Raw genomic sequence first — 23300 nt, forward strand, 5'->3', positions numbered from 1 at the left:
CAGGCTTAGGTCCAGCTTTGGGTTTCTTCGTCGGATTGGCAACAGGCTTGCCGCTCTTCTTCGAATTACCCTTCTTGCCTTTGCCGTTTCTCTTGAAACTTGTGGTCTTATTCACCATCAACACTTGATGCTCTTTACGGAGTTCAGACTCTGCGACTTTCAGCATCGCAAACAACTCGCCGGGAGACTTGTTCATCCCTTGCATGTTGTAGTTCAACACAAAGCCTTTATAGCTTGGCGGCAGTGATTGAAGGATTCTGTCAGTGATAGCTTCTTGCGGGAGTTCAATCCCCAGCTCAGCTAGACGGTTTGAGTACCCAGACATTTTGAGCACATGTTCACTGACAGACGAGTTCTCCTCCATCTTGCAAGCATAGAATTTATCGGAGGTCTCATACCTCTCGATCCGGGCGTTCTTCTGAAAGATAAACTTCAACTCCTAGAACATGTCAAATGCTCCATGACGCTCAAAGAGACGTTGAAGTCCCGGTTCTAAGCCATACAAGACTGCACATTGAACTATTGAGTAGTCCTCCTTACGTGCTAACCAAGCGTTCATAACATCCTGATCAGCCGTAGCGGGTGGTTCATATCCTAGCACAGCATTAAGGACATAATCCTTCTTCCCAGCTTGTAAGATTAGCTTAAGATTACGAGCCCAGTCTACAAAGTTTCTTCCATCATCTTTCAACTTAGCTTTCTCTAGGAACGTATTAAAATTCAGGATGACTGTCGCGTGAGCCATGATCTACAACACAAATATATTCAAAGTGGACTTAGACTATGTTCAAGATAATTAGAGTTTAACTTAATCAAATTATTCGCTAAACTCCCACTCAAAAATTACATCTCTCTAGTCATTTGAGTGGTTCATGATCCACTTACACTAGCTCAAGTCCGATCATCACGTGAGTTGAGTATAGTTTCAGTGGTAAGCATCCCTATGCTAATCATATCATCTATATGATTCATGATCGACCTTTCGGTCTCATGTGTTTCGAGGCCATGTCTGCACATGCTAGGCTCGTCAAGCTTAACCCCAGTGTTCCGCGTGCGCAACTGTTTTGTACCCGTTGTATGTGAACGTTGAGTCTATCACACCCGATCATCACGTGGTGTCTCGAAACGACGAACTGTAGCAACGGTGCACAGTCAGGGAGAACACAATTTCGTCTTGAAATTTTAGCGAGAGATCACCTCATAATGCTACCGTCGTTCTAAGCAAAATAAGGTGCATAAAAGGATTAACATCACATGCAATTCATAAGTGACATGATATGGCCATTATCACGTGCTCCTTGATCTCCATCACCAAAGCACCGACATGATCTTCTTGTCACCGGCGCCACACCATGATCTCCATCAACGTGTCGCCATCGGGGTTGTCGTGCTACTCATGCTATTACTACTAAAGCTACATCCTAGCAAAATAGTAAACGCATCTGCAAGCACAAACGTTAGTTATAAAGACAACCCTATGGCTCCTTCCGGTTGCCGTACCATCGACGTGCAAGTCGATATTATCTATTACAACATGATCATATCATACATCCAATATATCAGATCACATCGTTTGGCCATATCACATCACAAGCATACCCTGCAAAAACAAGTTAGACGTCCTCTAATTTTGTTGTTGCATGTTTTACGTGGTGACCATGGGTATCTAGTAGGATCGCATCTTACTTGCGCAAACACCACAACGGAGATATATGAGTTGCTATTTAACCTCATCCAAGGACCTCCTCGGTCAAATCCGATTCAACTAAAGTTGGAGAAACTGACACCCGCCGGTCATCTTTGAGCAACGGAGTTACTCGTAGCGATGAAACCAGTCTCTCGTAAGCGTACGAGTAATGTCGGTCCGAGCCGCTTCGATCCAACAATACCGCAGAATCAAGAAAATACTAAGGAGGGCAGCAAAACGCACATCTCCGCCCACAAAAACTTTTGTGTTCTACTCGAGAAGACATCTACGCATGAACCTAGCTCATGATGCCACTGTTGGGGAACGTCGCATGGGAAACAAAAATTTTCCTACGCGCACGAAGACCTATCATGGTGATGTCCATCTACGAGAGGGGATGTGTGATCTACGTACCCTTGTAGACCGTACAGCAGAAGCGTTAGTGAACGCGGTTGATGTAGTGGAACGTCCTCACGTTCCTCGATCCGCCCCGCGAACTATCCCGCGATCAGTCCCACGATCTAGTGCCGAACGGACGGCACCTCCGCGTTCAGCACACGTACAGCTCGACGATGATCTCGGCCTTCTTGATCCAGCAAGAGAGACGGAGAGGTAGAAGAGTTCTCCGGCAGCGTGACGGTGCTCCGGAGGTTGGTGATGATCTCGTCTCAGTAGGGCTCTGCCCGAGCTCCGCAGAAACGCGATCTAGAGGTAAAACCGTGGAGATATGTGGTCGGGCTGCCGTGGCAAAGTTGTCTCAAATGAGCCCTAAAACCCCACTATATATAGGAGAGGGAGGGGGAGCCTTGCCTTGGGGCCCAAGAACCCCCAAGGGTTCGGCCGAGCCAAGAGGGGAAGGATTCCCCTCCCAAACCGAGGCCTACTTGGTTTGGAAGGTGGAGTCCTTCTTCCCTTTCCCACCTCCTCCTTTTTTCCTTTCCTCTTTGATTTTCTTCCCAATGCGCATAGGCCTCTCTTGGGCTGTCCCACCAGCCCACTAAGGGCTGGTGCGGCACCCCAAACACCTATGGGCTTCCCCGGGGTGGGTGGGCCCCCCCGGTGAACTCCCGGAACCCATTCGTCATTCCCGGTACATTCCCGGTAACTCCGAAAACCTTCCGGTAATCAAATGAGGTCATCCTATATATATCAATCTTCGTTTCCGAACCATTCTGGAAACCCTCGTGACGTCTGTGATCTCATCCGGGACTCCGAACAACATTCGGTAACCAACCATATAACTCAAATACGCATAAAACAACGTCAAACCTTAAGTGTGCAGACCCTGCGGGTTCGAGAACTATGCAGACATGACCCGAGAGACTCCTCGGTCAATATCCAATAGCGGGACCTGGATGCCCATATTGGATCCTACATATTCTATGAAGATCTTATCGTTTGAACCTCAGTGTCAAGGATTCATATAATCCCGTATGTCATTCCCTTTGTCCTTCGGTATGTTACTTGCCCGAGATTCGATCGTCAGTATCCGCATACCTATTTCAATCTCGTTTACCGGCAAGTCTCTTTACTCGTTCCGTAATACAAGATCCCGCAACTTACACTAAGTCACATTGCTTGCAAGGCTTGTGTTTGATGTTGTATTACCGAGTGGGCCCCGAGATACCTCTCCGTCACACGGAGTGACAAATCCCAGTCTTGATCCATAATAACTCAACGAACACCTTCGGAGATACCTGTAGAGCATCTTTATAGTCACCCAGTTACGTTGCGACGTTTGATACACACAAAGCATTCCTCCGGTGTTAGTGAGTTATATGATCTCATGGTCATAGGAACAAATACTTGACACGCAGAAAACAGTAGCAACAAAACGACACGATCAACATGCTACGTCTATTAGCTTGGGTCTAGTCCATCACGTGATTCTCCTAATGACGGGATCCAGTTATCAAGCAACAACACCTTGTTCATAATCAGAAGACATTGACTATCTTTGATCAACTAGCCAGCCAACTAGAGGCTTGCTAGGGACAGTGTTTTGTCTATGTATCCACACATGTAAATGAGTCTTCAATACAATTATAGCATGGATAATAAACGATTATCTTGATACAGGAATTATAATAATAACTATATTTATTATTGCCTCTAGGGCATAATCCCAACAGATTCAGGCTCCTGGTACTCGCTGGAGACGAGGACGGGGCGGACTCTGTGGTGGCTCTCCGGCCACCCTAGAGGTGGGAATCGAACAGCGGGAACTCCCTCGAGCCCCTGGACATATCCCTCGAGGAGGAGGATGCCACCAACGACGAGGAAGCCACGACGACGGGTGGCGCTGCCCCTGACGCTCTCTCTGAATCTCTCTGAAACTCTTTGAATCTTACCTTCAGAAACAGGGGAAGAAGTAGAGGGTGAGGGTGGTGGCGGCGCGACGGGAGAATGGATGGGGGGAGAGACTAGGGCACGGAGGTAGCTTTTTATTAGCCCAAGGAACGCTTGGAGGTTACTGGATACAACGAGGGGAGGATCAGTGGCTCTCCCCTGGTTCGTACAGAAGATGACAAAAGCAGGAGGAAGAAAAGCCCCGCGCCCTGGGGTGGCTGGGCCAAAAGGTAAGTTCGGTCCTGGCTATCTCTCTCTCAGAGAAATAAAAACAGTAGGGTCTATTTTAAATAAAACCAAGACAACTTTGAATTAAAAGCCAGGGAGGAAAGAAAAGGTAAAGAATAAAACTAAAAATAAAACTAAGCTTCTAAAATGTTCCTCCTATTTACAAAAATAGATGGGGCATTTTTAGAGCAAGGGAAATAACTAGTTTTATATTGAAATTGGCTTTGTTTAAAATAGAGACAAAAGGAAAAACACAAAATAAAACCAGAGGCTACCTCCACAATTAATAATGGGCTTTTAAAAAGAAGATGAACATTTTTATTGGGCCAAAACTGAAACTTAAAAATAGCCCAAAACAATTGGAAAAGAGGGGGGGGGGGTTGGTCATGGTGCCACAAGGAATTTGAAGTGGCCTTGTTGCACCCACTCTCATGCCAAGATCACCATCACACATGCACTCACATACCCTACCAAGGTGACACAACAACACAAGGATTAAAACAAAGAAGGCAATAATATGATGCTATGCATGATGCATGAAGCACATGAAATGATGACACCACTAAGTCTCGCATCCATCTCAATAACAAGCAAGGTTGCCATACAAGGAAATGTTACACAAAAGGAAAGGTGTGCACTGGGGCTGTCACACTAAGGCTGTGACCACGCTGACTGGAAGTCGGGGCGTCGTCGAGGAGTGCCTCCTGAAGGGCTCGAAAATCGCCAACAAGCAGGTGCTTGCTGTCTAACTCGACGGATACAAGAAAATGGTGGACTCCGCTGACTTGCTTAGGTCAAAGCGGCCGTCTACTTAATCCTCTTTTCAGTCGGTTGGCGAGACAAAACAGATCCACATTCACTCGAACAATCCGAATTCCTCTGCGACAAACATTTCCACGTCACTCAGGGAAAAATAGGAAGACGAGCTCATCTAGTTCCTCTGTGAGAACTGGGACATCTTCGCATGGAAGACAACTGACATGCCGGTGTTCCGAGGGAACTGACTGAGCATCGATTCCAAGACGACCCCAAGGTCAATCTAGTCAAGGAGCATTTGCACCAATCCTCCTTAGGGAAGCGCAAGGCGATTGGCGAGGTGATCACTCAACTCCAAGTTGCTGAGTTCATTTGCGAGGTATACCACTCTGAGTGGCTCACGAATGTCGTCATGGTGCTTAAGAAGAACAACTCACTCCCCATGTGTATTGAGTTCAAGCACCTCAATCGTGCCTGCCCAAAAGATCATTCCCCCTACCCTCGCATAGACCATATAGTAGATTCTGATGCCCAATGTGAACGCCTGTCGTTCCTGGATGCATACTCCGGGTATCACCAGATCCAATGTATGGGTGTGAAAACATAAAAACGGCCTTAATCACCCCATTCTGGTGTTTCTGCTACAACACTATGCCATTCGGTCTCAAAAACGCTGAAGCTACTTTCCAGTGCATGATCCAGAAATGCTTGCAAAAGCAGACCATTCGGAACGTGGAGGCTTACATGGATGACATTGTGGCCAAGTCTAGGAAAGGTTCCAACCTCCTGATGACCTCACCGTAATCTTCGCGAACCTATGACGCTTCGGGATAAATCTCAATCCGGGTAAGTGCACATTCAGAGTGCCAGTCGGCAAGTTTCTCAGTTTCCTCATTTATGAACGTGGGATCGATGCCAACCCCGACAAAATCGACGATATTTTCTGAATGAGACAACCAGAACATCTACATGACGTCCAAAGGATCACAGTTTGCCTTGTGGCCCTGAGCCGATTTATCTCAAGACTTGGTGAGAAGGCACTACTTCTCGACCGATTGATGAAAAAATCTGATAGGTTCGAGTGGACGCCCGAGACGCTAGACATGTTCAAAGAACTCAAGGCCTTGTTTTGCACCCAGTCGGTGTTAGTTGCTCCAGGCAGCTAGGAGCCAATGCTCCTGTACATCACAACCACTATCCAAGTGGTCAGCATCGTCCTCACTGTGGAGCGCGAGGAGCTAGGGAAGGCATACAAGGTTCAAGGACCCATCTATTATATCTTATAAGTCTTGACCCCCTTGAAGAAAAGATACCCACACTATCAAAAGTTGGTCTACAGTATTTACGTGAGCATAAAAAAGGTGGTTCACTACTTCCAAGATCATTGGGTCATGGTTATCAGTGATGCCCCCCTGTCGGAAATCCTACATAACAGAGGCGCCACTAGCCGAGTGGCGAAATAGGCAATTAAGCTCCTCCCGTTGGAGATCAAATTTGAAGCCAAGAAGGCAATCAAGTCCCAAGCCCTATTAGATTTCTTGGCCAAGTGGATAAAACAAGAGCAGCAAGCCCCAAGCATCCCCGAGCATTGGACTATGCAACATTCCCCAACACTGGCATCATGAGCTAGGTTCATGCGTAGATGACATCTCGAGTAGAACACAAAAGAGTTTGTGGGAATTGATGTTCAATTTTCTACCCTCGTTAGTTTTTCTTGATTCAACATTATTGTTGGATTGAAGCGGCCCGGACCAACATTACTCGTACGCTTACGAGAGACTGGTTTCATCGACTAACATGCAACTTGTTGCATAAAGATGACTGGCGGGTGTCTGTTTCTTGAACTTTAGTTGAATCAGATTTGACCAAGGCGGTCCTTGGATAAGGTTAAATAGAAATTTGCATATCACCGTTGTGGCTTTGCGTAAGTTAGATGCGATCATACTAGATACCCGTAGCAGCCACGTAAAATTTGCAACAACAAATTAGAGGACGTCAAACTTGTTTTTGCAGGGTATGCATGTGATGTGATATGGCCAAAGACATGATATGATATGTTGGATGTATGAGATGATCATGTTGTAATAGCTAAATATTGACTTGCACGTCGATGCTACGGCTCCCGGCACGAGCCATAGGGTTATCTTTAATTATTTTTTGCGCCCAGTGATGCTTTACTTTATGGCTAGTTCAGTAGCTTTAGTAGTAACAACATAGGTGGCACGACAACCTCTATGGTAGCACAATGATGGAGACGATGATGATGGAGATCATGGTGTGGCGCTTGTGATGATGGAGATCATGCTGATGCTTTGGTGATGGAGATCAAGAAGCACAAGTTCATGGCCATATCATGTCACTTATGATTTCCATGTGGTGTTAATCCTTTTATGCACCTTATTCTGTTAGGACGACTGTAGCCTTATAACATGATCCCTCACTTAAATTTAAAGATAAAATTATTTACTCCTTGATTGTGCACCGTTGCGACAGTTCGCCGTTTTGAGACACCACGTGATGATCAGGTGTGATAGACTCTAAGTTTACATACAACGGGTGCAAAACAATTGCACACGCGGAACACTCGGGTTAAACTTGACGAGCCTAGCATGTACATACATGGCATCGGAACACAAGAGACCGAAAGGTCGAACATGAGTCATATACTAGATATGATCAACAAAGAGATGTTCACCATTAAAGCCAACTCAACTCACATGATGATCGGACTTGAGTTGGTGAATTTGGATCATGTGTCACTCGAATGACTAGAGGCATGTCAATTTGAGTGGGAGTTCTTAAGTAACATGATTAATTGAACTTATTATCAAGAACATAGTCAAAATGTCTTTACAAATTATGTTGTAGCTTGCACGGTAGCTCCACTGTTTTTGATATGTTCCAAGAGAAAACTTAGTTGAAAGATGATAGTAGCAATTATGCGGACTAGGTCCGTAAACTGATGATTGTCCTTATTGCTGCATAGAAGGCTTATGTCCTTAAGGCACCACTCAGTGAGCTACCCCAAGCATCGTCTGTAGATGTTGCAAACATCTGACATACATGTTTTTATGACTACATGATAGTTCATTGTGTCTTGCTTTACGGCTTAGAATTGAGGCTCCAAAACGTTTTTGAACGTCACAGAACATATGAGATGTTCCTAGATCTGAAATTACGATTTCATGCTTGTGCCCGTGTTAAGAGGTATGAAACTTTCGACAAGATTCTTTGCCTACAAAGTATTGGAGAAAAGCTCAATCGTTGAGCATGTGCTCAGATTGTTTGGGTGCTACAATCGCTCGAGTCGAGTGAGAGTTGATCTTCCGGATAAGATAGTGATTGAAATAGTTCGCCAAAGTCACTGCCACCAAGCTACCGAGCTTCGTGATGAACTATAACATATCAGGGATAGAGATAATGATCCCTGAGCTATTCGCAATGTTTGACACCACGAAAGTAGAAATCAAGTAGGAGCATCAATTCTTGATGGTTAGTAGAACCACTAGTTTCAAGAAGGGCAAGATCAAGAAGGGATACTTTATGAATGGCAAATGATTTTTCGCTCTAGTAAAGAAACTCAAGGTTGAACCCAAACCCAAGACTAAGTGATTCTATTATGAGGGGAACGGTCACTGAAGCGGAACTACCCTAGATACTTGGTAGATAAGTAGGCTGGCAACGTCGATAGTAGTATATTTGATATACATGTTATTCATGTGTACCTTACTAGTACTCCTGGTAGCACCTGGGTATTGGATACCGGTTAAGTTGCTAAATGTTAGTAAATCGAAATTATAGCTAGAGAATAAACACACACTAGCGAGGGTGAGGTGACGATGTGTGTTGGAAGTAATTCCAAGGTTGATGTGATCAAACATTGCACACTCCCTCTACCATCGGGATTAGTGTTGAACCTAAATAAATGTTATTTGGTGTTTGCATTGAGCATGTACATGATTAGATCATGTTTATTGCAATACTATTATTCATTTGAAGAGAATAATGGTTACTCTGTTTACTTGAGTAATACCTTCAATGGTCATGCACCTAAAATGAATGGTTTGTTGAATGTCGATCGTAGTGATACACATGTTCATAATATTGATGCCAAAAGATACAAAGTAGTAATGATAGTACCACTTACTTGTGGCACTCCTGCTTAAGTCAAATTGGTATAAAACACATGAAGTAGCTCCATGATGACGGATCTTTGGACTCACTCATTTTTGAATCGTTTGACACATGTGAACCATGCCTATTGGTGTACACGCATGAAGAAACTCCATGCAGATGGATCGTTTGGACTCACTTGATTTTGAATCACTTGATACATGCAAATAATGCCACATGGGCAAGATGACTAAAGACCTCATCTTCCTGTCATGGAACGAGCAAGAAACTTATTGGAAATAATACATTTTGATGTATGTAGTCCAATGAGTGCTGAGGCATGCAATGTATATCGTTATGTTCTTACTTCACCGATGATTTGAGTAGATACAAGTGTATTTTCTTGATGAATCACAAGTCTGAAATATTGAAAAGTTCAAGCAATTTCCGAGTGAAGTTGAAGGTCATCGTGACAAGAGGATAATATGTCTACGATGTGATTGTGGAGGTAAATATATATATGAGTTGCGAGTTTGGTAAACATTTAAGAAAATGTGGAAATCGTGTCACAATTCATGCCAACTGGAACACCATAGTGTGATGGTGTGTCCGAATGTCATAGCCGCGCCCTATTGGATATGGTATAGAGTATGATGTCTCTTATCAAACTACCAATGGTTAGAGACAACCACATTCACGTTAAATAGGGCACCACATAGTTCCATTGAGAAGAAACTGTATGAACTACGGTTTGGAGAAACCTAAGCTGTCGTTTCTTAAAGTTTGGGGCTACGATGCTTATGTCAAAAGTCTTCACCCCGATAAGCTCGAACCCAAAGCGGATAAATGCATCTTCATAGGACACCCAGAACAGTTGGGTATACCTCCTATCTCTGATTCGAAAGCATAGTGTTTGTTTCTAGAAACGGGTCCTTTCTCGAGAAAGATTTCTCTCGAAAGAATTGAGTGGGGGAATGGCGGAACTTGATGAGGTTATTGAACCATCAGTTCAACGTGAGAGTGGAAGGGCGCATGAACTTATTCGTGTTGCGCCTACACTAGTTGAAGTGGAAAGTTGATGACGGTGATCAAGAAGCTTCGGATCAAGTTCCTACCAAACCTCGTATGTCGACAAGGAAACGTACTGCTCTAGACTGGTACAATAATTCTGTCTTGGAGGTCATGTTACTAGTCAACAATGAACCTACAATCTATGGGGAAGTGATGGTGGGTTCGGTTTCCGACAAATGGCGGAGGTCATGAAATCCGAGATAGGATCCATGTATGAAAACAAAGTGTAGACTTTGGAAGAACTACTTGATGGCCATAAGGCTATTAAGTAGAAGTGGATCTTTCAAAGGAAGATAGACGATGATGGTGAATGTCACCATTTAGAAAGCTCAACTTGTTGCAAAGACGTTTCCGACAAGTTTAAGGAGCTGACTACGACGAGACTTTCTCACCTGTAGCGTGCTAAAGTTTATTGGAATTATGTTAGCAGTTGCAACAATTTTCAATTATGAAATCTAGAATATGGACGACCAAACATTGTTTCCTTTATGGTTTCCTTGAGGAAAGGTTGTATGTGATACAACCATAAGGTTTTGTCGATCCTAAGGATGCTAACAAATATGCAAGCTCCAGCGATCCTTCTATGGACTCGAGCAAGCATCTTGAGGAAAGGTTATATAAGATGGTGAAATGGTTTCAAAGTAGCAAGAATATGATTGCCCTTAGTACCAAAACAAGGCACCTTAGGAGAGGTGACTTGTAGAATTATTTCCTAAGTCACGCAAAAAGAATTACTTTTGATACATGGTCATTGAAAATCTTCATACCAGACCGAGGCAAGCTCACAAATGGTCATTTGAAGGAATTCGAAAAAATGTCATACTTAACTTCGAATGGAAAGTATGGTTATAGAATAATCGACAAACGGGAGGCACATTCCCATTAATGCCGAGGATATGACCTACTATATGAGCGTGCTTTCAAGAGCTTGAGCATTTCCATATTCATCAGGTTTCCCAACATCTATGCCAAAGATACTGGAAACTCTTCTTACTACCATGATGAATAATGGTCGAGGATGCAAATGCAGAGGAAGACAACACTTTCTTGGGTTTCACCTTAGCTATCCCAAGGGAACAAAATCTGGATGATCGACCGAGAGACATTTAGAACTCCGCTTCTAATGTTCTCCTTGATTCTCTATATACCACAATCATGTCTTAGGGCAACATCAATATGCTCATCAAGTAAAGGTCGGACTTCGAGGGCACAAAGAATCCATAAGGAACAATTTCTATGTCAAGTCATATGAAATCCTCATGGGGAATTGGCGAGGTTGCTTAATCAAGATACTACAATAAAAGGTATTATAGCGAGGTGTGTTGACCACAACATCCACTTTACCGGGTTACAAAGAGACCGATATTATAATTCTTGGAAAATGTTCCAACCATCATATTTGCGTGAGATTCAAATCTGATTGGTGACATGACACTTCACACTCACCATGTCTGAAGGGGGCCATTTGCAACACAAGTCGACGAGATGATGTTGTGAGATTACCGAGAGATGAACTACAAAAGTAATCTCCAAAACATGAGATTGATTGCAAGACACATTGAACATGCTCTTAAAGACAATCATGGCCACATTGGAGTCTTACAACAAAACACTACCGAGTTCTGGTTAGGAACCATCATTGAGGATATCGAAGGCCTTGCATAAGTCTAGCTCCTAAGAAGTAACTTATTTCCTTGAACAAGTCAATCAGTGGCTTGGTGTTCTAGAGAATACATATGGAATGAAGGTAGCTAGTCTATCAAACCATATCATACTTCACACATGCATGATTGACTTGCGATGATTCCAGAGGAAGCAAACCAATTTTTTCTTGAATTCATAGTGACAACTTGCATCAAATGCACGTGAACTTAGAGGAAGTCACTTCTTTGATCATCTAATCCACCTCATGAATAGCACGATGCTAATGCATCAAAAATCTTCCAACACTAGCTTAAATGTTCAACATGAATCATGGAGAAGGCAAAAATGTTGCCGAGGGGCTCAACATCAATTCATCGAGATATCCAGAAGATGGAATTCCACAACTACATGAGAAAGGTGATAGCATTGCTCAGACCAAAGTATATAATCGTGCTTTCTTAAGGAAACAATAACAAGTAAGAGAGCATTAGGAGAACCGTTTCTTGTGATTTGATTTGACTATGGCCCACATTTAAATCAAATACTCCCTCCATTTTTGTATACAAGGCCACAAACCCATATTACAGGTAGAAAGGTAGAAATTAATGGGTACCTAATACAATGTTGCTAGCTAGTCTTTTCTCCTCTCTTTATGTGTTAATAAATGTGTATTGTTCACTTCATCAAACAACACGACAACTCTCTCACTCGTTGGTTGATTAATGCGGTGCATGCAAACCAACCTTCTCACTCCTGCATACATGAACGAGGTACTAATGTCCTAAGTTGCAAGTATGAGGCAAACCTCATCAATTTTACCTTGATTGGCGTTAGTGGCCATCTATAGTCACAAATTGTTGTTTCGATAATGGCCTTGTATACAGAAATGCAGGGAGTATTGGATAATATAATAGACCCCATATCTGAACACAAAGGTCAACCAATGAATGTATCACCTTTCTTCAACATACACACACACACAAAAAGATATCCCTTTGAATGAACTAAGTTAGACAAGCTTTTATGTCCCAACTCTCCAAGTTGTTGTTTAGCTTAACCAACTAATTCAGGGGTATCCCACACGAACACTTGGAGATGTGGTGGTTTAGATGTCAGAATCGGGGCTCCGTAGACCCTGAAAGGTTTGAACTCTTGGGTGCACTCGCTCTCCTACCCTGTTCTACATCTCTACTTCACTGCAACTCTCCGATGGTTCGAGCTAAGGAAAGCGAACAAGAACACGCGAGCAGTTTACCCAGGTTTGGGCCATCTTGTGGTGTAAAACCCTACTCCTTGTATAGATTTCTTCAGGTGGAAGACAAGTACAAAGGCGGTTCTTGCCCTACTAAAGACGATGGTGATCAGATCCCTGCTACAGAGGCCTGGAATATCTTTTATACTGTCCCTGGTTCTCTTCCCCCGAGAACACACTCGGCGGGATGGGTCGCCACAACAGCCATTATCAAAGGGGACACGACTGCGGCCTGCCCTCAGAAAGGTGGTCTTCGCGTGCAAAAGCCCTTCTCCATGATGCGCTGATTGGCTCGGGGTGACATCCGTCCCGCCGAGCCCCCAACTTTGGACCTCTAGCACCGATCGGGAAACCTTTGGGTGGTTTCCTTAGGAACCCGCGGCTGGCTCGACTCCCTTAACACCAAAGGGGGAAGCTTTTCTGTCCGTGCCTGCTAGCATTAACCCTGACATCGTGTAGCATCGCTCACGTCACCCATGCGAGGAGGTTGGACCGAGAAACCTCGGCAGGCGGCCCTTGGTAAGTCCGCCTCTCGGGCTAGGATCATCACGAGGCGTCTCCTTGATGCGAGCCTCGTGGGGCATGGCCTCGGGGGAACTTAATGATCTGCACCTCGCGAGGAGGGGCCCGCATGAGGGCCGGACCCTTGGCATTGACAGGGAGTATCCCCTATCCCACAACACACACCGGGCCATGGGCTACAGGTAGGCGGGCCTGGGTACCCCCAGTCCGAGAGCCCCGACAATAGTCCCCGAGCCAGCGGTGTTTAAGACCCGGCAGTCGGGGGGCGAGACGATGTGACTCTCACCACCTGCGGGCCGGGCCGAACGCATGGCACATGTGGAATGCGGGGCACCCAGCTTTTTTGCAGTGTTGTGTCATCCGCCCCAACTGACATAAAGCGAGCACGCGGGGTGGAGCCGTTATTACTCACCTTCAAGCCATTCCCACCTTTCTGCATCTTCTTCCTCCGCACAAGGACGCGCCGGATCCAATCTCCTAGCGATCCACTTTCTCGCCGCTCTTGCGGCTCCGATCCACAGATGGCACCCGCCAACAAGAAAGGGAAGGCCGCGACTTCCATCGTGAGACTTGTCGCCATCGGTCATGCTCTTATGCTCTCCTGCATCTCCAAGGTGGAGGACTAGAGCTCGGTGCTCTCGCTAGTGGCCGGCGACACGAACAGGGGGGAGTGACCGCCATATGGCTAGGCTCAGTAGCACCGAGTAGCCTGGTGAAGACTGCCTACCCCTTCTTCCTTCATAACATTTACGTCGGGCTGGTCCCATCGTTCTATGATTTCTTCTACGCTATCCTTTCCCATTACTAGATCCGAGCCCTACACCTTCATCCCAACTCTGTCCTCCTCTTGGCCATCTTTGCCTTTTACTGTGAGGCCTTCATGGGCGTGAGGCCCTCGGTGGCATTCTTCCGCCACTTCTTCAGCTTGCGGTTCACCGCCCAGGGCCAACGTTCCGCATGCGTCTCCTTTGTAGATGTCGCTGGTGCGGGCACCCACCTGAAGGCCGAGAAGAAGGTGGAAGGCTACAGGCACCACTGGGTCTTCATGGACGCGCGCTAGGAGAGCCTACTCCTGGTGACTCCCTTGGGCCTGCCCGAGCAAACCTCGAGGTGTTTCCATAATAAGATCATCGACTCGAGGGCGCAACTCGTCCAGGAGCAAATCGCCTCCCTCACGGAGGCCCGCCTAGCAGTGGTGATGATTATCAAAGAGTTCCTGGGGCATCGCATCGTGCTGCTTCAGGCGCACTTGTGCCCCTTTTGGGAGTTCACCGACGGGGAGGGGTGACTCGATGCACCTGCACATCAGCGGCCTTATGTACGACGAGCTATACATAGACTTGGGGGCTCTGCTAGGCCCGTGCCATGAGGACCTCCCGCAGGCTACGTTGTCGCTATACACCTGATATGACATGGTGGGAATGGTCGTGGAATTCCCGCCTTCGACGAATGGGGGAACGTCGGGACGCACAAGGGCTCCCCAATCATAGTATCGTCCTCGGGTGATGACGGTAGCGACCAGGACTCGGAGGCGATGGAAGGGGAGGAGGACGCCGGGCAGATTCCAGTGCCCAACCTCCATCCACAACTGCACAATCTCCGGGATGATGTTGTTGCGGATGAGTGGTGCCACGCGATCCCCCTGAGCCCGTGAACTCAAGAGATTGAGTAGGGTTGGGCCCCGCGATGTCCGATGCACTAGCGGTGGTAGCCCCTGACGATGGTGCGGCACCTCCGCCGGCGACGGTCGTACCTCTATGGGGGACCCCTGATGCACCCAAGAAGGAGGGGGGCCAAGATGAGCTCACCGGGGACCACGTCGAGCACCCCTCTGGTGGCGGCGAGGCGATGCGCGAAGGTGGTAAGGACACGTCGCTCGCAGCCGAGAAGAATAGGAAGTGGGCCACCGGGGGCGAGGAAGTACCTTAGCCCATCCTCATGCTATTCATCCATGATCGGTTTACTCAGGCCAGCCCTTCTTCGGCACAGGCTCCCTAGCGGCAGCGGGGAGAAGAAGAAGAAGGTGCCACTGGTGCAAAGGTGACGCAAGTCCTGAAGGCGCCCTCGTCCCTTGGTCGGGGTCTCAGCGGGCGTGGAGGCAGCTTGCGCAAGCCGGGCACCATGCTCGGGCGCACATGCACCACCACATCTCCAAGCATCCCCTCCATGCACCGAGGGGGCATGAACGTTGAGGCTGCTATGGCCCAGCCACCAGAGCCACCGGTCAAGGCCGCGACGATGATGGCCCAGCCGCCCGGGACACCGGCCAAAGCCGCGGCGGTCCAGCCCTCGTTGCCGACTGTCAAGGCCACTATCACCGCTAGGGTCATGGAGATGGAAGCGAAGGTCTCCACGAGCGTGTCGTAGATGCGTGATGCGAGGGAGGACCCAGAGCTCCTGGCGCTCCAAGCGGAGGGCATCAGGGCCATTCCGGTTCTGGCAGCGGGCAGCGCTGGGGCGGTGGTACCTCCAGAAGCCCTCACCATGATGGGCCAAGACGCGTTGCTCACGCATGGGGCCCTGATCGATGCCCTGAACAAGCTCGCCCAACTCGAGATGGATTTCCGGGATGCTGAGGTGCGCCTGACTGTGGAGTGCACGAGGTTGGCCGCGGGTGGCGCCAACTCGAGGCCTTCGCCAAGGAGGTTAAAGGCGAGGCCGAGGCCTTTCGCATGGAGGGCGCTAGTGGGAGGCCGCTAAGACGAAGGCCACCTACTCGAGTACCCTTTCTGAGAAGGAGGCGCTCGCTAAGTGCTGCGAGCAAGCGAAGGCCGGCTTCAAGGCCCTTCAGGTGGCAGCGAAGGCCCGCGAAGCAAAGCTCACCGACCGCGACTCCGAGCTAGCGAAGGCGGTGGCTGAACAGGTCACGGAACGTGGGCACCTGGAGGCACTTCGGTGCGAGGTGGCTGAGGCTCGGGACGCCATGCAAAGCAAGTCTCCGAGGCTAATGCCAAGCTAAATCCCCGAGAAGAGGAGGTGTGGGCTGCTGCCGATGCGAAGGCGGCAGCGGACCGTGCCGCGCTCCCCTCTGTGGAACTCAAGGTCCGTCTGGCGCTGAGCTCTATCTACAGTCTGGGCTCGAGTCTCCCTCCATTCATCAGGACGCTGGATACACCAAATTTTCTTCCGAGCTCATGAAGGAGCTCGAGGGCTCGGCCAAGAAGGTGTACAACATCCTGGAGGACGAGTGCCGCAACCTTTTCTCCATGGCCGCGACACACGTATTCAGGCATCTCCTCCTTTGTGATCCCCACTTCTAGTTCGAAGAGGTGATGGGCCCGAGGCCTGAGGAGTCCTGAGGCGACTTGGCGTCCGCCATGGAGGGCCACATGTGCATGCTTCTCGAGAAGTTCTCCCGTGGTGATCAAGAGGATCCTGGAGAGGATCCCCTGCCTTGCCCTGAAATAAATTATTCTTGCCTCGGGAGGCGTCAGACAACATCTTTATTGTATGGAACAATTTGAATTCTGTAATAACTGTTTGCAATTTGTAGTGTCTATTTCCATGCTTGGTTTTCCTCTCGCTTGCCTTTGTCCTTTGCGTCAGCAGGGCCCGAACCTGCGCGTACCTCAACCACCACTGGATCACCAGGAGGTGAGAGGCTACATGACTAGTGAAGGTCCTGAGTTGCGATGCTCCGAAACCCCCCTTGACACGCAAGTGACTCGCTGGAGGGCCTTCACGTTCACCTCGAGAAGCCTTTGCACTCTACGTCAGCAGGGCCCAACCCTGAATGTATCTCAATCCCCACTGGGACACCAAGGGGTGAGAGACTACAGGGCTAGTGAAGGCCCTGAATCGCGATGCTCAAGAACCCCCTTGACGCGCAAGCAATCCCTCGAGTACCCTAGTACTCACCTCTAGGAGCCTTTGCGCTTTGCGTCGGTAGGGCCCAACCCTGCGCATATCTCAGCCGCCACTAGATTACCAGGAGGTGAGAGGCTATAGGACTAGTGAAGGACCTCAGTCGTGATGCTCACGAACCCCCCTTGACATGCAAGAAACTCCCACTCCATGATGAAGGCTTGTACTCTGTGTCAGTAGGGCCCGACCCTGCACATATCTCAACTGCTAGTGGGTCACCAGGGGGTGAGATGCTACACGGCTAGTGAAGGTCCTAAGTCACGATGCTCAGGAACCTCCCTTGACACGCAAGCGACTCTCACATGGACGAATTGGTCAGAGCGTCGTGCGCACGCCTGCTTACGCTTGGGTGTCGCGCATGAGACAAGACACCAAGGACCCCAGGAGGTGACGAGAACGGGGGTGAGCTCGCGAGACAAAGCTCAATCGCTTGGATTTTTCAGCGCTGTAGGGACGAACCCGAGCACATGCACCGTGTCCTAGCCCCCGCCCGAGCGTGGAGCTCTGACGATCCTCCCCAGCGCGATGCATGGGGCTTCCACTTGGGCATGGGCATAGTCGTGGTTTGATAGTAATGCTGCCAGCATGGAGCATGGGGACTTCCACTTGGGCGTGGGCGAGGGCCCTCCACCGAGGCCACAACATCACTCATTGTGGGCTTCCACATAGGAGGCCCCCGAGGCGTGTACAACCCCAAAACTCATTATTACGTAAGAGTGTCACGGGCGGCGATTACTAAGGTGTTGGATACCCCAGGCACAAGGCTCATGAGCTCCTAGTCTCAGTCTTCGAGCAGGGTGTGATACGTCTCCAACATATCTATAATTTTTGATGGTTCCATGCTATTATCTTGTCAAACTTTGGATGTTTTGTATGCCTTTTATATCTTTTTTGGGACTAACTTATTAACTCAGTGCGAAGTGCCAGATCCTGTTTTTTCGTGTTTTTGACCCTTTTCATAGGAGGATTTTAAATGGTGTCCAAACGGAATAAAACTTCCGAAAAGATTTTTCTGGAACAGAAGATACGCACGTGATGTGAGAACCAAGGCAGAGGCCACCAGGGGACGCCTAAAGCCCCCTAGGCGCAGCCAGGGGGGCCCGCGCCTAGCAGGCTTGTGGCCCCCCTGTGGCTCGTCTGCCCTACCTCTTCCGCCTATAAATTCCCGAAAAATCTAAAACTCCGCGAGAGATCCACGAAAAAACTTTTCCGCCGCCGCAAGCTTCTGTCTCCGCAAGATCCCATCTGGGGCACGTTCTGGTGCCTCGCCGGAGGGAGGATTCAGATACGGAGGGCTTCTTCATCAACACCATGGCCTCTCCTATGTTGCGTGAGTAGTTCACCATAGACATTCGGGGTCCATAGCTAGTAGCTAGATGACTTCTTCTCTCTCTTGGATCTTCAATACAAAGTTCTCCATGATCTTCAGGCAGATCTATCCGATGTAATCTTCTTTTGCAGTGTGTTTGTCGAGATCCGATGAATTGTGGATTTATGATCAGATTATCTATGAATCTTATTTGAGTTTCTTCTGATCTCTTATATGCATGATTTCATATCCTTGTAATTCTCTTCGAGTTGTGTGTTTTGTTTCGCCAACTTGATCTATGATTCTTGCAATGGGAGAAGTGCTTGGTTTTGGGTTCATACCATGCGGTGACCTCACCCGGTGATACAAGGGGTAGCGAGGCACGCATCATGTTGTTGCCATGAATGGTTAAAAAAGGGGGTTTACATCATTGGTTTGAGTTTATCCCTCTACATCATGTCATCTTGCTTAAGGCGTTACTCTGTTCGTCATGAACTCAATACACTAGATGCGTGCTGGATAGTGGTCAATGTGTGGAGTCATAGTAGTAGATGTAGAAAGTATCGGTCTACTTGTCTCGGACGTGATGCCTATATGTATGATCATTGCCTTAGATATCGTCATGACTTTGCGCGGTTCTATCAATTGCTCGACAGTAATTTGTTCACCCACCGTAATATTTGCTATTTTGAGAGAAGCCTCTAGTGAACACTATGGCCCCCAAGTCTACTTCACATCATATTTCCAGCCTTACACTTTTACTTCGTTGCACTTTCCGCCTTCAGATCTCACTTTGCAATCAATCTTGAAGGGATTGACAACCCCTTATAGCGTTAGGTGCAAGCTCGTTTGTGTTTGCGCAGGTACTCTGGACACTTGGCTTGATTCTCCTACTGGATTGATACCTTGGTTCTCAAAACTGAGGGAAATACTTACTGCTCCTGTGCTGCATCACCCTTTCCTCTTCAAGGGAAAACCAACGCAAGCTCAAGAGGCAGCAGAAGGATTTCTGGCGCCGTTGCAGGGGAGGATCAAGTTTTAGGTGAAGCTCATCCAAGTAAATGTCGCAAACTCATCTCTTGCATTTACTTTTTTGCCTCTCGTTTTCTTCTCCCCCACTTCTGAAAAACAAAAATTTACAAAAATATTTGCCTTTTTCGTTTGCCTTTTTCGTTCGCCCTTTTCTCTCGCTTGCTTTCTGGTCGCTTGTGTGCTTGTTTGCTTGCTGAAGTCACCATGACTGAAAACACCAAAATTTGTGACTTCTCGAATACTAATAATAATGATTTTATTATTACTCCGATTGCTCCCGCCACTAGTGCGGAATCATACGAAATCAATGCTGCTTTGCTGAATCTTGTTATGAAAGAGCAATTCTACGGCCTTCCTAGTGAAGATGCCGCATCCCATCTTAATACCTTCATTGAGCTTTGCGATATGCAAAAGAAGAAATATGTGTATAATGATGTGATTAAATTGAAGCTTTTTCCATTCTCGTTGTGAGATCGAGCAAAAACTTGGTTTTCATCTTTGCCCAAAAATAGTATTGATTCTTGGAACAAGTGCAAAGACGCTTATATATCCAAGTATTTTCCGCCGGCTAAGATTATCTCTCTCCGTAATGATATCATGAATTTTAAGCAACTTGATCATGAACATCTTGCACAATCTTGGGAGAGAATGAAATTGATGATTAGAAATTGTCCCGCTCATGGCTTGAGTCTTTGGATGATTATACAAATGTTCTACGCTGGTTTGAATTTTGCTTCTAGAAATATCTTGGACTCCGCCTCAGGTGGAAAATTCATGGAAATCACATTAGGAGAAGCCACAAAACTCCTAGACAATATCATGACAAATTACTCTCAGTGGCACAATGAAAGGTCACCTACTAGTAAGAAGGTACACGCTATAGAAGAAATTAACTCGTTGAGTGCTAAGATGGATGAGTTAATGAATTTGTTTGCTAGTAGAAGTGCTCCTTTGGATCCTAATGATATGCCCTTGTCTTCCTTGATTGAGAGTAGCAATGCGAGCTTGGACGTTAATTTTGTTGGTAGGAATAGTTTTGGCAACAACAATGCTTTTAGAGGAAACTATGTTCCTAGGCCTTTTCCTAGTAACCCCTCTAATAACTTTGCCAACTCCTACAACAATACTCATGGAAATTAGAATAAATTTCCCTCTGATCTAGAGAGTAATATCAAAGAGTTTATCAACTCGCAAAAGATTTTCAATGCGTCGATAGAGGAAAAACTACTCAAAATTGATGATTTGTCTAGGAGCGTTGATAGAATGTCTAGTGATATTGATGCTTTGAAAGTTAGATGTGCTCCTCCCAAGATCAATATGGATGAAACTTTGAAATCTATGCGTGTTTCCATGAATGAGAGCAAAGAAAGAACCGCCCAAATTCGTGCTAGACATGAATGGCTTAACAAGGCGTGTTGTCGTGATAAGAATCACGAAGATCTTAAAGTTCTTGGTGTGACTCCCATTGAATCTTTGTTTCCTAGTGACAAACCTAATGATGATGGGGCTGGATATGAATCCACTTTGGTTGAAAAACGCCCCAATGATTCGGAGTCCATCTATCTTGATGCTAAAAGAATTGAAAGTGGACAAGATATCAAAACTTTGATTAGTAATGAAACTACTACTTTGGATTTCAAGGAATTCAATTATGATTGTTGCTCCTTGATTTAATGCATTTCCTTGATGCAATCCATGCTAAACTCTCCACACGCTTATAGCCAAAACAAGGCCTTTACCGATCATATCATTGATGCTATAATAAAATCTCTTGAAGAGAAACTTGAGTTGGAAGTTTCTATTCCTAGAAAGCTTCATGATGAGTGGGAACCTACTATCAAAATCAAAATAAAAAACTATGAATGCAATGGTTTGCGTGATTTGGGTGCTAGTGTTTCCGTGATTCCAAAGTCTTTGTGTGATGTTCTAGGCTTTGATGAGATTGAGGAGTGTTCTCTTAATTTGCATCTTGCGGATTCTACTATCAAGAAACCCATGGAAAGGATCAATGATGTTCTTATTATTGCAAATAGGAACTATGTACCCGTGGATTTCATTGTGCTTGATATTGATTGCAATCCTACATGCCCTATCATTCTTGGTAGACCTTTCCTAAGGACTATTGGTGCTATCATCGGTATGAAGGAATGGAATATTAGGTCTCAATTTCCTTTGAAGAAGGGCATGGAGCATTTTCCTAGAAAGAAAATAACATTGCCTTATGAATCCATGATGAGGGCTACTTATGGTTTGAGCACTAAAGAGGACGATACGTGATTCTATCGCCTTATGCCTAGCTAAGGGCGTTAAACAATAGCGCTTCTTGGGAGGCAACCCAATGAATTTATCTTTTTATTTCTGTTATTTGCGTCCACACCATCATAATTCTGTTATGATTGTGTTTTTTGTGTTTCCTTTTGTGTTTGAGCCAAGCAAAACCTTTATGACTAGTTTTGGTGATGGTTGTTTGATCCTGCTGGAAAAAACAGAAACTTTTCGCTCACGAAATTATTTTTCATTTTTATTCAGAAAGAGCGTTTGAGTTGATTATTTTTGCTTCTGGTTGATATGCCTTTTTCCCAGGCCGTCGTAAGTGTTCAGAATTTTTTATGTACCATAAGTATACGAAGTATACATATTGCTACAGACTGGTCTGTTTTTGACAGATTCTGGTTTTGTTGTGTTGGTTGCTTGTTTTGATGAAACTATGGATAGTATCGGGGGTACTAGCCATGGAAAAGTGGGAATACAGTAATCTAACACCAATATAAATAGAAATCAAGATTTCTACAGTACCTAAAGAGGTGGTAGTTTGTTTTCTTGTGCTAATGTTATCACGAGTTTCTGTTTAAGTTTTGTGTTCTGAAGTTTTCAAGTTTTGGGTAATGTTCTCATGGACAAAGGGATAAAGAGTGGAAAGAGCTCAAGCTTGGGGATGCCCAAGGCATCCCAAGCCAAATTCAAGGACACAAAAAACCCTAAGCTTGGGGATGCCCCGCGAAGGCATCCCCTCTTTCGTCTTCAATCCATCGCTAACATTACTTGGAGCTATATTTTTATTCACCACATGATATGTGTTTTCCTTGGAGCGTCTTGTATCGTAGGAGTCTTTTCTTTTTTTTGTGTCACAATCATCCTTTCTGCACACCTTTTGATAGAGACAGGCACTCATCGTCAATTTGCTAGAATACTCATTGTGCTTCACTTATATCTTTTGAGTTAGGCAATTTTGCTCTATGTGCTTCACTTAGATCTTTTAGAGCACGACGGTGCGTAACTTGGTAGTTGGCTTGTGCTATGAAACTAGTCCCAAAGGTGATAGGTACCCAAAGAGGATACAATAAAACCTCCATCTTCATGTGCATTGAGTAGAAAGAGAAGTTTGATTCCTCTCAATTAGTTTTGAGACGTGGATTTGGTAATATTAAGAGTTATGTTAGTAGGGTGTTGTGAATCTAGAAATACTTGTGTTG

The sequence above is a fragment of the Hordeum vulgare genome, chromosome 3H (assembly GCF_904849725.1).
Source record: "Hordeum vulgare subsp. vulgare chromosome 3H, MorexV3_pseudomolecules_assembly, whole genome shotgun sequence".
Classification (NCBI taxonomy): Eukaryota; Viridiplantae; Streptophyta; class Magnoliopsida; order Poales; family Poaceae; genus Hordeum; species Hordeum vulgare.